This window comes from Stylophora pistillata, chromosome 2 (assembly GCF_964205215.1).
Source record: "Stylophora pistillata chromosome 2, jaStyPist1.2, whole genome shotgun sequence".
In the NCBI taxonomy this organism is placed as follows: domain Eukaryota; kingdom Metazoa; phylum Cnidaria; class Anthozoa; order Scleractinia; family Pocilloporidae; genus Stylophora; species Stylophora pistillata.
Window position 1 is genome coordinate 14,232,023 of NC_142520.1, and position 15,318 is coordinate 14,247,340.

The 15,318-nt window shown below is 37.5% G+C and overlaps 1 pseudogene across 1 annotated transcript; it reads left to right on the forward strand.

The window, feature by feature from the left end:
- Window positions 1-2,432: 2,432 nt before the first annotated feature.
- Window positions 2,433-13,618, forward strand: LOC111335139 (adhesion G protein-coupled receptor E3-like; annotated as a pseudogene). Its single transcript, XR_015996721.1, has 18 exons — window positions 2,433-2,956; window positions 3,707-3,870; window positions 3,976-4,035; window positions 4,310-4,517; window positions 5,283-5,390; window positions 5,605-5,692; window positions 5,921-6,011; window positions 6,078-6,127; window positions 6,797-6,827; window positions 7,012-7,115; window positions 7,533-7,635; window positions 7,743-7,893; window positions 7,982-8,063; window positions 10,994-11,060; window positions 11,728-11,816; window positions 12,228-12,348; window positions 12,711-12,752; window positions 12,866-13,618. The product of XR_015996721.1 is annotated as an adhesion G protein-coupled receptor E3-like (transcript).
- Window positions 13,619-15,318: the final 1,700 nt, after the last annotated feature.

Genomic DNA, 15,318 nt, shown 5'->3' on the forward strand with positions numbered 1-15,318 from the left:
CATGCACTACAAATGAATGAAATAAACGATTAGGAAGAATGCCAGGTTTATGGGGTAGAATCTTCATAAATATCTTTTGGCGTCGTGGCAGTCTGCAAAAAACCTTTAAGCAGCTTTATTTCGGATAACAGCAAAAATTCATTCTGTTGCTATCGTATTTTATGCACAAAATGGCTCATGTAATCGGTCGATGTTTTATCTTTTTGTTTTGTTTTCTTTTCTTTTCTTTTTTCTCCAAGCAACCGAACTTAACATCTAAGGTAAACTACGTTCGAATAAGTTTAAAGAGATGCAACGTCTAACATTAGCCTAAACGGGGGTTGGAAAAAACAGGTGACAGAGGTTTCACTCACCCCTCTGACTATCACTAATTTCAGCCACTCAGTCCGATAATTGATTGTCGCGGCAGAAGCTGATTGTTTAACGGTTACGTTCATTCATCCAAATTTAAGAGAAAAAACTACATACAAATTCTCCAATTTCAAAATTAAGTATATAAATTCAGCATATAACAAAAGACCACAGCTATAGGCTCTGACAATGAATATAAAATATGGTAAGGTAATATCTTTTGTCTGACACCGAATTTAATTCATTGAAATGGGCTGTCGATGAAGGGGCCCCTTCTGTCGTTTGGAATGAATTACAAATTCAAAATAGTCTGAAAACTCATTTTGCAAATGTGTATACAATGAAATGAAACCGCTATGGCATCGCAGCTAAAAAGGCTAAACAAAGGATTAAATCAAAATGCCCAAAATGTAATGCCTAGACTTCAATCCCGTTCAGTAAACGTGTATATTTAGGCCTACCTTTCATTACCCAGTTGAAAAGGCATAAATCCCAATTTATCGATATCGGGTTCGCACTTACCATCTGCTAACCATTTAGCTCCCACCAATGACAGGGACAAACTTTCTCCTCGCAATATCATTACAATGTCAGGAAGACAAGCGATGAGAATAAAGAAAAACATCAAGCAGGGGATTATTACTGCATCCAATACCAAATTATTAAATAACTAGCATCATAAGAATTGTTAGAAAGTAAGGGGAACTATAAATTATATTTTGAGAGTAAAAGAGTTAAACACCACCCCTTTTAGTTAAGGTAGGCCAAAGATAACTCTCGATTTTCATGGTGTATTTTCGACTCAAGCGTCTATAGGAAGTTCGCAACTTGCTCAGGCGCTTCACAACGAAGCCACCTGCTACGCAGACGAGTTATTACGACCTTGCATGAGAAATCTCCTCTTTAATCCACAAAATATTCCCCAGGGAAGTTCGAGTAAACCTTCAATAGCATTTAGTTTTGTCTTATTTTGGTATAAAACTTAACAGCGATATTTCGCTGTGGACACTGAATTGACCAATCAGAGCACGTCTTAACTTTGGCTATAATTATGCATATCTCGATTTTTTTCTAAATTTTCCTTACTTCATTGCAGTACATTTCTGTAAATTCCGTTAGATAACCATAAGTGACACGCTTCTTCAGTCACTTTATTTAGTACATTTCACGCGTCAACGAAATACTCTGAAGAACTGTTTCCCCTCACAACCGAAACTTGTTAGCCAAAGCTGTGACCCTGACAAAATGAATTATATTATATATATTTCGGTCAAAAAGATAAACTGAATTCATTTTCTTACATTCCTATTTCAGCTATCCAGACGTTACCTATCCAGTCCAATCAGCCGCCGGTATAGAAGGTGAGGCTGTGAAATTCCACGTAAATTATTGTGGCAACTAAATTCAGCTGTGATCTGTGTGATGTGGATTCTGGTGATTATACTCGTTGACACCTTTTCGAACGCACTCTTAAACACAAGCACCAAAAGAGGAACAAAGATCTACATGAGCAATTGATCAACCTTAAGAAATGCTCTTTATCTGAGAAAAGAAACTTTAACTGAACACTCAGTCCGACTCAAAGCAAAACTCTTTGTTCTTAATAAACGATCTCTAAAATCCACATAATTTTTTTTAATCACATGCAACGAGACTTTCACACGAATTTACATTTTATAAAGAACTCATAGGAATCTAACTATTAGTATTTCAAAATGATGACCGAGTCATCGATACGTCATCCTAAATTATTATTGCTGATGTTTATCCTCAATCAAAATTTGTAAACTTATATGAAATAGGATAATTCTGGTACATGCACCAGTCGTTGAATGAGAATTTATTGATTTGGAATTGTATTGAGTTGCATCAATCATTAAATAGCAAAGTATTGACATAAATTGCAAGGCACGAACAGCTAACAAGACAAATTCCTAGTCTAAACCAAACAACAGCCACTATTTAAAGTTCCTGCGATGAAAACCGTATTTAAATATGACTCAAGACTGGAAACTGAGCCCATTTTAATCAGGAAACTTACTTTCATTGGATGTTTTTATTTGTTACCTAGAGATTGGTATCGCGTGAAATAAAATAAAACTGATTAATTAATTCATGCTTTGAAGAGTTCGTTTTCCGATGCAGATTTTAAAATATATTTACATGATGTCCAATGCTCATTCCTTTTTCTTTTTTTTTTTTTCTTTTTTTTTTATAGTCACCCCTATTTGTTTTGAAAGTTCTTGCTACAAAATTGATAATTCACGTAAAACATGGAACGACAGCAGAAGCATTTGCCTGGAGCAGGGCGGTGACCTTGCTTCATTTGAAACCGATGATGAATGGGATTTTATCCATGGTGAGATTCAAAAGAGCAGTAAATCTAATTTCTTCTGGCATATTGGTCTGGTAAGAATAAGTGGAAACTGGACTTGGGTGAGTGGAAGACCACTGACTATTTGCAGAATGCTAAATTGCAACCTGAGTTCAAGTGGTAGAGATGAGGCTATGATAGGCACGAAGGGGGGCAACAGCCATGTTACAAATGAACACCAGGGACAACCACATGCAAGTTCTCCGGAAGAACCACACATTTGTGAGAAAGGTATCGCTACAATACAGCTGTATCGTACACTGTAATGAAAAAAGGTGCGCATTGATAGTCTCATCGCGCCAAGAATGACACAATTATGAGCAAGTGTCTAGCTGTGTGTGTAAGCAATAGTCTCCTTTATTTCCCAAAAGTGTAGGCAAATCATTTTGCTCAACTGTAGGTCCCAGAGATACATTAATCACTTTTCAATTCTTTAAATCACAAAATTAGAACTAATTCGGGCTCAGAATGAAATATAAAAGTAGGTTAGCATCTTGAAACTTTTCCTCAGCTTTTTTTTGTATACGCTATCTAGGTTTAGAGAAATAAATTTGGCGGTTGTTGGGATGACATCGTCATATTTTTTATAGATATCGCCAAAAACGGGAATCATCGTTTAACGCAATGTGTGGTTGAGCATTAGTACCCTTCGTCTATTTGCTGGTCATCCAGACCACTTCGTGTCTCTTTTATATCATTAATAGCTTATTATTAGCCTTTTCTAGGCGTTCATTTAGTCAAAGGGACTGCAACGGCGCGTTAGTGGAGGTGGAGCGAAACAAAAAAAAGGGAGCTCAGAAACAAATCATGTTATTTTTCACTTTACCATAAATTAACGACATTTGCTATTACGCTCCTATTATTAACCCTCTGGAACAAGCTATTTCCGTATTTTCCCACTTCTGCAGTGTAAATTTGTGACATTTTTTGTATGATGTAGTTTTGATCAATAATTTTCTCATAATAATTTATCATAATGAGGGCCCTCGCCATCGCCATCGCCATCGCCATCGCCATGGCCGTCGTCGTCGCCCTCGCCCTCGCCACTGTCATTGACGTTGCCGTTGCCATCGCCCTCGCCCTCTCCCTCATCAATATCAACGTCATCGTCGTCGTCATCGTCGTCAAGGGCATTTCAACAGCTGGTATGTGTTCCAAATAGTCGTTTACTGTCTGTGCACGTTGCTTTCAGGATTGTCACGCTTTATGAAACTACCAAACGCATTACTTTTTTTTTATTTTAATTTTAGGCAGATGTGTATGTTTCTAAATTTGGCCGAATCGATATCCCTAGAAGGAGTTCTATGCAGGTATCTGATTTTTCTATTCTAAACACATTAGCATATGATGCATTTTTCCAAATGGTGATATATACGTGATCCTTTCGCCTAAACTGCCATTATAGCAGTATGAAATAAGCATGATAAGGCTTCTTTATTCCGTCTTCCTAAACGGGTCTTTAACCAAAAAATATCCTTGGCACCATATGGACCTGCATGCTACACTTTTATCCTCTTGTTTGAAACGAGTTGTATCTAAGAGCTGGTCAAGTACCAAGTGAGGGAACATTTTATGCAATTTCAGGAGGCATTAACTATGTTTGAAGACTTCACTATCAAAATCCAGAACGTCACAAAAACTAGTGAAAGCAACCGCGGCATAAAAGAGGTCAAAGTAGCAAAAGAATCCATTCTTAGAGTGGCAGCAGCCTTTGAGGAATTTGCCCTTGATTATGGAAAGCAACACCTGAGTGAAATGAAGCCCTCAGAAAGGATAATTTATCCCAAGATGGGTGAGGTTACAGCCTTGGATTTCTTCGAATCAATTTCTCTTTTACCTACTGACTGGTTGACAGATCTAGACGACTAAATAACCTAATTGCCTGGATCAGGCTTAGCTTATTGACATTATTATTGGACCTCATCAATACATCCGTTTTTACTTAAATCTTTTGATTACACTCGTGTATCAGCTGTGTTTATAGAAGAAAATTAAAGGCACAGTTTGAAAGGATTTAATCAGATGAAAATGGAAATTCACGGGGCTCTATTTAGGGCGATTTGAATCCTTAACTAAAGTTAAAACTCTTCAAATGGACTTTTCATTAAACTTTTGTGAAATAATAGATTGCTCAGCAGCACCTAACGAACTCAAGGTATGAAAACTTGTCTAAATATCCAACAACATGCCTTCTTTCATGCGCAGCAATGGGTCAAAAATGGCATTTTATCCGCGCTGCGTATGAGACCAGCTTTACAAACCTTACTTGTAAAAAGTCCTTAATGGCCTCAATATTTTTTTGAGAAAGCGCACCGGAGAAGAAAACGGGTTTTTACAAATCTAGTCTGTATAGTACCTTTCCCTTATTAATCAATTTAAAAAAAATTCACACAAAAAAACAAATTGAAAAAGGTTGTAGTCGTTGAAAGATCGTGTTTATAAGGCCTGTATATTGCTTACAAAGTATGTGCATCCAACAAGACAATAACCCATTTTATGTCCACCGCGCAACGCTTGCAATTGTTATCAAAGGTTTTTTTTTTTTTTTGCCGGACAGTTTTGGGAATTCAAAGAGGCTACAACCAGAATACGAGTGACTTCCTCTTCGAGGAACAACGATGGCAAGTGAGGATCGATATTGCCTCTTGAAATTTTGAGGAAAATGGTTCGTACGAGCTAGTATATAAACCATTACAATTTTTAAGCTCTTTGGTTTCGCCGACCGAAGTCACTGTATCGATAAAATACTTAAAAAAATGCACTTTGCTAGTTTACCCCGTCTATTCTCTTTAATAATCCTTATGAAAATTTGAGTTATGCATGTTTTTTTTTTTTCGGTTGATTGCTTTTTTGTTGTTGTTTCTTTTGGGTTTTTAAAGGATCATTGGTAGTTGCAATTGTGTACGAGGATCTACATGAAATACTTCTGACGGATCAATCTATCAGAAGTAATGCAGACAACACAAGGTGATGTTATTTTCTTATTGTTCTATGTCGTTTACCTGCGAAATGCAGGACTTGGAAACACGTAGGTTCTAAGTTCAACCAGCCTGAACTTAAAACTTTTCAAAACCCAACAAGGGTTGGAAGTCTATGGTCATTACAGCTTCATGAAAATTTCGCTATAATCTACTAAAAGTATGCGATGTTACTTTCTCAGTTCTGGTTTATTTTCAAAATTAATTTTGTTTACAGGCATATCAACTCCAGGATAATGGCCGTAGCTATGGACCCAATGCCAGACAAATTGAGAGAAAATGTCAGATTAAAATTTGAAAACTTAAAGGTAACATTAACATCACTTTCTATGCGTTCTGTTGATTTATACTTACAAGATAAATTATATTTTTAGTTCTCGACAGCAGAGAAACACTGTATGTTTTGGAGTGGCTTCAGCGAAAGGTAAAAAAGAAATGCAATGCGTTACTGACCTTGCAATGGTATCTATTCTTTCTTGAATCAAATTATGGAGTAGTATGAATAAATGAAATATTTGCTAGCAAATAGGATTTCTATGTTTCTTATAACTTCCTCATTTGTTGTAGTTCTTAAGTTGCTATGAAAGCATAGACACTCCACCATTCACATGGCAACCGTCACTAGGCCCAAACCGAGCATGCGCTCTCGGCCTTGGCCATCTCAGATCACAAGAACACTCTTGTGGGTCCAGTTGTCCCAAAACTTTCTTAGAGAGAGTTTCAATTTTTTCCCCTCCCAGCCCGGCCCGGTTATACATGTGTTTGGCGTTTGTTTTGCCCTTACCTTTCCTGGGCTAAATTCAAGCAATTTCATTTTTTAATGTTGTTACTGGATTGAACTTATGTTACTTATTAAACTGGCTTTGGGTTTCTACCCATAGTCCTTTACGTTCAACCTTGGCTTGCTTATTGACCCGTGGCCCAGCAAACAGAGCTCAGGCAAAGCAGCATGACCAGCACTTATTTTCAAGCGGGTAGTTATAAGATGAGCATAAATGTTTTAAGTAAGATGGTTTGAACGGGTTACGTTACCACTTACCTCTCCCCCAAACAATATCGAATTCTGTGCGCTTTGTTTACTTAATTTTTCCAGTTCAGACGGCTTTTCAGAGGAAGGATGTCAGGTAGTTACAACAAAAAGCAACTCTAAAGAAACAATTTGCCGCTGCAATCATTTGACTCATTTTGCTGTTTTAATGGACTACGACGGTGGTACAAAGGTATTCGAGTAAATTTTTCCCTGCTATATAGTTTCATTGGCTCAATAAATAAAACTCAATTTACTCTTTTAAAATTCTCCTGACACAGCTCACCGAGGAGGACGAAACGATTCAGGAAATCATCACTTACATAGGGTTATGCATTTCCATCATTGGGATACTTTTAACATTAATACTTTATTCTTGCCTCACGTAAGTATTGTACCTAAATGGTAATGAAATAGATCCTTAACTTCCCTTAAATATAATGCAGTGAAATTAGATCGACAATCTCCACGCAATTAGAAAAATGCCTGTCGGATAATTTACAAAATTCAACTATATTTCATGCTCCATCAAAAGGGGTTAAACAGTTCATGATCTCAAGATTTATGGATTTTGTCCGTGTTAGTCTTTTTCTTCGCAATATTTTCCTTTTTTGTACTTTCTGAAGCTACCTATTGATTTTTGTTTTGCTTTCCTTTCCTGTCAAGATTTAGTTGAGAAATTTTGCTTTATCTTGCCATTTAAGTTGGTAGTGCGTTGATGTTCTTTTTGCATTCAGTGTGTATTTCTTATTGTTGTTTTTGTCTTTTCTAATTCACTCTTTCTTTACTTTTCTCTCTCTAGAGACTTTCGTCAACCTCTTTCTCAAATTCGATTGAGTGTTTCAATGTCCCTCGGAGCTGGGCAGATCACCTTTCTCGCCGGAATAGATGCCACAGAAAGCAAAGTTAGTGGCCTCTCTTTCTATCCATTGAATTAGTTAACTGTTTGCACCGTTGATATCTTGTCCAAAGAATCAGGATAAAAACTGGACAAAAATCTTTCTTTCCACAGGCTGTCTGTGTAGTAGTGGCTGCTCTTATGCAGTATTTCCTCGTGGCTGCATTCTGTTGGATGTTGGTCGAAGGAATTTACCTCTACATGTTTGTGGTGAAAGTTCACAACATCAACACCAAGATGTGCATGTATCACGTCATCTCATGGGGTAAGTTCGAATTATTTTACATCATGCGCTGGTTGCTATAACCATGCATTTAGATCTCCATCTGACTTCCTACTATCTTTATGGGCAGGTTTTCCCATGATCATGGTGGCCATTTCACTTTGCATCGCTGCTGGGAAAGAAGGAATACAAAGTTATACCAGTGATAAATAGTAATTATTATTCTTCTGCATTATTCTTCCCCTTCTCCTTCTCTCTCTTCTTTTAATACATGACATTTTTTTCTTTCCCTTTTTTCCTTTGGCTTTTATATATCCTGATATGAGTAGTATGTTGCGCCTGACTGGCAACTTCGTTGTGTAGGTGTACGAGGGGTTATTAGGGTAAAGGGTTAAAATTAGCGTTGGTGTACGAGGGGGTTATTAGGGTTAGGGTTAAAATTCATATAGCTGTACGAGGGGTTTTTAAGGTTTTAGGGTTGTAGGAGGGGTTAGCGTTAAATTTCGCTTAGGTTCGTGAGTAGGGTTTTCAAAATTTAACGGTACAAAGATAACGAAAGAATCCAAGATTGCGGCGAGATTAATTTGCAACATCTGTTTTTTGCATATGGTTTATTTGTTCAATCTGCACGATATTTGAGTTGTAATTAGGTAACATAAGCTAGAAAAGCTGTCATCATGTCTTTGTATAATTGATGGAAAGTAGTTTGTTCTCCCACGTTGGAATCATAGGTTTCAATTTCATCAATGTATTTAGTCACTTGTCTGCGTATTTCACAAAGATCTTGCGTGATAGCTTTTTCTTTTACAATGGCAAATAATTCTTCTAGGACGGCTCCGGTCCACTGGGGATTCTGTCCAATATCTTCGTCCAAACAGTTGTTTTTTCAGATGACATGGTGTATGAAGTGTTTGTAGAATGTAAGATGAAGCTATACATAAATGTGTTTGAACGTAAATGTCACTCGAGTATTGATTGACAAGCTATCATCATGTCTCCGTACAATTGATGGAAAGTAGATTGTTATCCGACGTTGGAATCATAGGTTTAGGGCAACTTCCGCGCGGTCTGGGTCTGAGTGATTCGACCGAGTGGGTTCTAATTAAATATTCATACGGCGTAGGTGCGTGAGGGGGGTTTTAGGGTGTATTCATGCGGCGTAGGTGAACGAGGGGATTAGGGTTGTTGGGGCTTAGGGTTGTTGGGGCTAGGGTTGTTTGGGAGGTTAGGGTTAGATTTCACGTTGGTTCGTGTGTAGGGTTTTTTCGCATCTTATTTTAAAAAATAACGGTTTTCTGAAAACAATGGGAACAAAATCCATTCATCCATAAATCCATCCATCCCAAAAGTCCATCCACGTATGGATGAGGGCGACACCAGAGCTATTTCATTGACTCCCTGTCTGTCCAAAGTCCTTGACCAGGATTTATTCAACGCTTTTAATCTGTGTTTCCTTCCTACATCTCTCATACATTTCCTTCTAATTTTCAAGTGTGGATACTCTATTGTCCTAGAACCGGTATGGGTAGTTGCGTGATACCGTGTATCATTCATAATAAACACCCATATTTCGTCTATCCACTTTGGTTTCTAGAGTGCACTTATTATTTTTAAATTGTCCTGCTAAAACGCTTCTCTCTATTTCTTCTTCTTTTAGTACACACCATTCGCATTGACCGCAGTCACAGAAGAAATCGTAAAAGTCAGACATTATAATACTGACCAAGAGTTCATAGCGACAAGGTCTACCCGAACACTTTGACAGCTTTTCAATCCCTTTGTCTTACGATCGACGATCGTAGATCTCTTACATTTTTTAAACGTAAAAGTAATACGTCCTAAATAACCTGTACCACATGCGTGTCAAAACCTTTTGGGACTCTTATAAATACAACTTCTGGTTACAGCCTTAGTCGGTTAGATTAGTATGTCTAACCCACGATACCCAAACGCGTAATATAGGGACCATTCTCTTTTCCCTGTGTTGTGTGACAATAAACATTACATATGCGAAAACAGTGTGTTAGAGTTAACCCCTCCGCCATCTTGGATTCTTTTGATCCCATTGTTTTGAGGAAACCGTTATTTTTTAAAATAAGATGCGAAAAAACCCTACACACGAACCAACGTGAAATCTAATCCTAACCTCCCCAACAACCCTAAACCCCAACAACCCTAATCCCCTCGTTCACCTACGTCGCATGAATTAACCTTAAAATCCCCCTCGCGCACCTACGCCGTATGAATATTTAATTAGAACCCACTTGGTCGAGTCACTCAGACCCAGACCGCGCGGAAGTCTCCCGAAACCTATGATTCCAACGTGGGAGAACAATCCACTTTCCATCAATTGTACAGAGACGTGATGACAGCTTGTCAATCAATACTCGAGTGACATTTACTTTCAAACACATTTATGTATAGCTTCATCTTACATTCTACAAACACTTCATACACCATGTCATCTGAAAAACAACTGTTTGGACGAAGATATTGAACAGAATCCCCAGTGGGCCGGAGCCGTCCTAGACGAATTATTTGCCATTGTAAAAGAAAAAGCTATCACGCAAGATCTCCGTGAAATACGCAGACAAGTGACTAAACACATTGATGAAATTGAAACCTATGATTCCAACGTGGGAGAACAAACTACTTTCCATCAATTATACAAAGACATGATGACACCTTTTCTAGCTTATGTTACCTATTTATAACTCAAATATCGTGCAGAGTGAACAAATAAACCATATGCATAAAACAGATCCTGCAAATTAATCTCGCCGTCATCTTGGATTCTTTCGATATCTTTTTACCGTTAAATTTTGAAAACCCTACTCACGAACCTACGCGAAATTTAACGCTAACCCCTCCTACAACCCTAAAACCTTAAAAACCCCTCGTATAGCTACATGAATTTTAACCCTAACCCTAATAACCCCCTCGTACACCAACGCTAATTTTAACCCTAACCCTAATAACCCCACGTACACCTACACGGTATGAATAAAGTAACCTCGACCGAGACACTCGGACCCAGGCCTCTACGAAGTTGCCAGTCAGGCGCAACATACTACTGATATGGGTATCGTTTCATTCGCTGCAACTTGTTTTTCTTTCTTGTCTTTCATTTCTCCGTGTTTAGCTGTTGGCTATCCTCAAGTAAGAACCTTATCTGGATATTCGTCGCCTTTGTGACGTTCATTGAAGTAGTGAGTTTATGATTAGCCTACGCGATTGTAGCTGGTATACTCATACTCGTTATTACCAGATACTTCTTTCTCTTTCACGAACATTAAAAGATGAATTCCATATTTCTGAAAGTGATGATCCTTTCACGGTATTCGCCATCTTCCCTATCCTACATGTACTTACCCACAAGACACTTTGGGTTTTGCTACAGAATGCAGGGAAGCTAATCTCACTTGAACTTAATAATGGCTCGTTATTGCGGAGAAGTCCTGATAAGACAATCTGCTCAAAGCATAAGATGGATTAATCAAATCTGCAAACGTTTGCTGCCTAATTAAAGAGAAGAACCTTCTCCCCCTTCTTTCTCAGTTTGATTTAATTTTTTTGTTTTGGTTTTACTTTGACATGGAACAAACTCTTTCCGCGCCAGAGTAGCACATGAAACAGCACTAAAAGAGAGGAGGGAGCAGGAAGAGTTGGAGAGATTAGATAGATAGCAAAACACTATATTAACTAATTCAATAAAGAATTGGTTAGTTTTGGTTCGCAGGTCGGGAGTTGTGTTTCTGGTACAGGATTCAGTTTGTTTTCTCCTTGCACTACGCTTGTTATCAAGCGAATAACGTGATTGGCTATTCGACTACCATATCTAGATACTCGTATATTTTTAATGCACTTTTATTTTAGCTGAACATCTTGATACTCGTGCGAGTCATAAAGGAGATGACCACAATGGTGCAGCCAACAGGGGGGGACAACCATGTACAGCAAATACGGTAAGATTCACTTTACTAAATGTAAACAGAATAATATAAGATCTTGTAAGGCTACTTTCGCCTAGCGTCCTCATTCCTTAATCAGTGAAGCATTTAGATATCTGATGATAACAAATCATTTTGAAAGGAACAACAACCGATTTATAAACTCCTATAACCCCTTTAATTAAAAGCTGGATCACTGGATTATGCAAGTCATGAGTTTTCGTTGGCGTAGCCATCATGGGTTATGAGCCACTATACCATGCTCTACAAATATGGTAAGTGTACCATGCTCTAGAAATATGGCAAGTGTTTTTCGTTCTTACAACAAAAAAAAAATAGAGATAATTAGAGCCTCGTTCGCTATCTATTTATCTCATATCCGACAAGCGCAAGTGGAATAATTGCTTATCATTATCTTTTTTTTAGACTTGGTATCAAGGCCTGCCTGGTAATGACTCCCCTACTGGGTGTCACTTGGCTGTTTGGTCTGCTTTCGCCTGTAGACAAGGTTTTCGTATACATCTTCACAATACTCAATTCTACTCAGGTGGGTGTTCAATGGTAACTCTCAGATATCAATCATTCTCGATTATTTCATTTACATTTTTAGCAAACGAGGGACACTTTTACAATGGCTAGATGATAATTCTTTAGAAATTTTAAAACAAAAAGCTGATAACAGTTCTAGAAGGGAGAGCTTTCTTCTTTCATTTATAAGATCTGCGTTTTTCCTTCCTTATTACATGTTTATTTCTAATCATATTCCGGCCAATCTAAATAGATATTTAGATAATTAAGTTACCTCATTGCTTGTGCGTGAACAAACCTCGAGCAACCCTCTATCACTTCCTACCAGGATAAGGTACTGCAAAATAAAAGAAAAAAAGATTATCTATGTCTTTGCTACAGGGTCTCTTGATTTTCGTCCTACACTGCATGCGAAATTCTCAGGTAAGAAAAAACATTAAACTGAGTATGATCAAACTGAAGATTAGAAAGTTTCATTGTGCGAACAAATAAGCGAATGCTAAGAAGTATATTTGTTATTGCTCGTCTATCTGCAGATCAGAGAGCGATTCAAAAGAAGGATGAACATGGTTTTTCCATCTTGTACAAAACAAAACTCCATAAAGAAGAGCTCAAAGATCAAACCAAATGAGGTCGGCGATGTATGGGCAGTTGAGCTGCAAGCTTGCGGTGAATGTGAATGGAAATTGCACTGAACCAGTAAAGCTGGCCCCAACCGTCCGGAAACAAAAGTCCCTTTTTAAGTACGATCGTATTTCAGTTACATCTGTTAAGTCGTTCTGCTCTTCAGTGTTCTGGCACTCAACCAGTTGTAAATTTCAACTTCTTGTTAATGATTTTCAATTATTTCTGTAGCCGATCGTGTATTAGAAAGAAAGGCATTTTCACCTGCATGATAGTCCGCGAAAAAGGTGGATATGGCGTATTTTGTAATAAATTAACCTAGAAACTATCCTTAGTCCTTAAACTTAGAAAAGATCTAGTGGTTCAATATGTTCTCGAGTGGCTCTCGAAGAAGTTTAAACTCTAGCTTCCTTAGACAAGACGAGATTTTTTTATTAGGAAATCGCAACTCATCTTTCTTTAAATAGCGCTCTAACAAGCACTTTTAACTGTATTTGCCTAATGACTTTTGCGCGCTAAGTGTTTGCGCTTACTGCATGATGACTTTATATTTGTCGTTTTACATAATTGTCGAGTTGAGAAAGTACTCGTTCGCCCCTCTCATTATTGTTATTATAATACTTTTAGAAGTGGCAAATAATTAAGGCTGACATTTATTTACTGGGTCCAATTCATCAAGAGTGTTTTGATTTGCACGAGTGGTTCACAACACAACACTAATAGAAGGAAAAATTCCAGTTCAATTGCTGAAAATGAAGCAGAATATCCTTTTTGCCGTGTTTCCATGGCTTGTGCTATAGGAGAATGCCTACCCACTCTAGAATTTCGCATAAATCTCAATTTTGCATAGCAGATTTCTGCAAAAACAGAGCTAGCAATGAAAGAACAATTTCTAAAATGGCAAATACAGTGAAATTAGGAATGAGCAATGTCCGTAAACAAATGCGAAGTTCTGGATGGAAGACCACCTTGCTCTTTTATATCCCTTGTCCTTTCCCTCTCCATCATTCGTTCGTCCCTTCCTCCGCCCCCCATAAATTTGAATAGTCCGCCCCTTGAGGGAAGTGTGCCTTACTAACTTTCGATTCAGTCTCCGATTTCTAGGCTTTATCATCAAAATGAAACCTCATAGATTTTTCAAGGCAAGTGAGGGGGCAAGATACAAAGCTCAACTAGTAGTTTGTTGCTTAAAAATCCTGCATAGTCAAAGATTTGCAGGATGAGTCCTTGTGGACAGAGAGATGTTCCCTTGTAACGACTGATAAAGTCTTACCTGCGGAAAATTTTCATATTCATGATTGTTATATAGACTTTAGAAAGCTAAATTCTACGAAGATCAAAGCCATCAACTCCGGTAGTATTTGTGAACTATTTACTTTGATTTTTTAACTTCCTGTGACACTCAGGAAAATGAAACCGGATAAAGAAATTTGGGGATTTTTTTCTCGAAGTTAGGCTCACAATGTTTTTAAGTTTACATACAATGCCAAATGATTAAAAAAATCGTAACAACTGCTTAATGGCTAAACCACATTTAGGATAAATAACACGATAGCTTAGGTGCTATCTTTTCAAGCTGTAGTGAAAAGATATCAAAAGGGAAACACTTATATTGTTGCTTCTCTTTGATACGTCAGATGGCCGCGGCTCCAAACGTTCGACATTCTTTGCCAAGCAATGGAAGTCAAGCATTTTAAAAGCGTTTGTGGAAACTCCATGCTCAAGAAGTAGAAAAGACCTTTGTACCCTAGCCGCATCCTGCGAGCTTCGAAACTGAACATAACACAATCGAAGCTTCTATATTTGTTGATTTAGCAGGTATTAGGTTAGAAAGATGCAAAAACTAAACATTCGACCCAGCGTTAGGAAAAAGTGGATATATTACGCCGGCTTCAATTAAAATAATAATACAAGGAACGAGAAACTGATTACACGACAAAAGTAGAAATAACAAAAACTTTTTCAAGTAAGCCAAAAGTGAATAAGCGAAAGACTAGCATATAATTACGTAAAGACACCTGGAATAATTCAATAACACAAAACAAGAAATGAGAATACTTTAGAAAATCTGGCACAATTTTAAACAAAAAACGAAATACCTTATTGCGATTTAATTGCCTCTTTCAATCCATGCACGCTGAATTTTAGAACTTATTGCATGATGGTTTCATATTTCACATTTGACCTATTTCTTATTGAGTTGATAAACTACTTTTTTAAAGTAGTGTCTTGTTAATGTAATTGTAGCATTGTCATCTAACATTGAAATTTGTTGCTTATAAATGAATAGAAGGATGAATGCTGAATTAATGGCCAAATTAGTAGATCAAAAACAAAAATAAATTCAAGGTAAATAAAAGCCAAC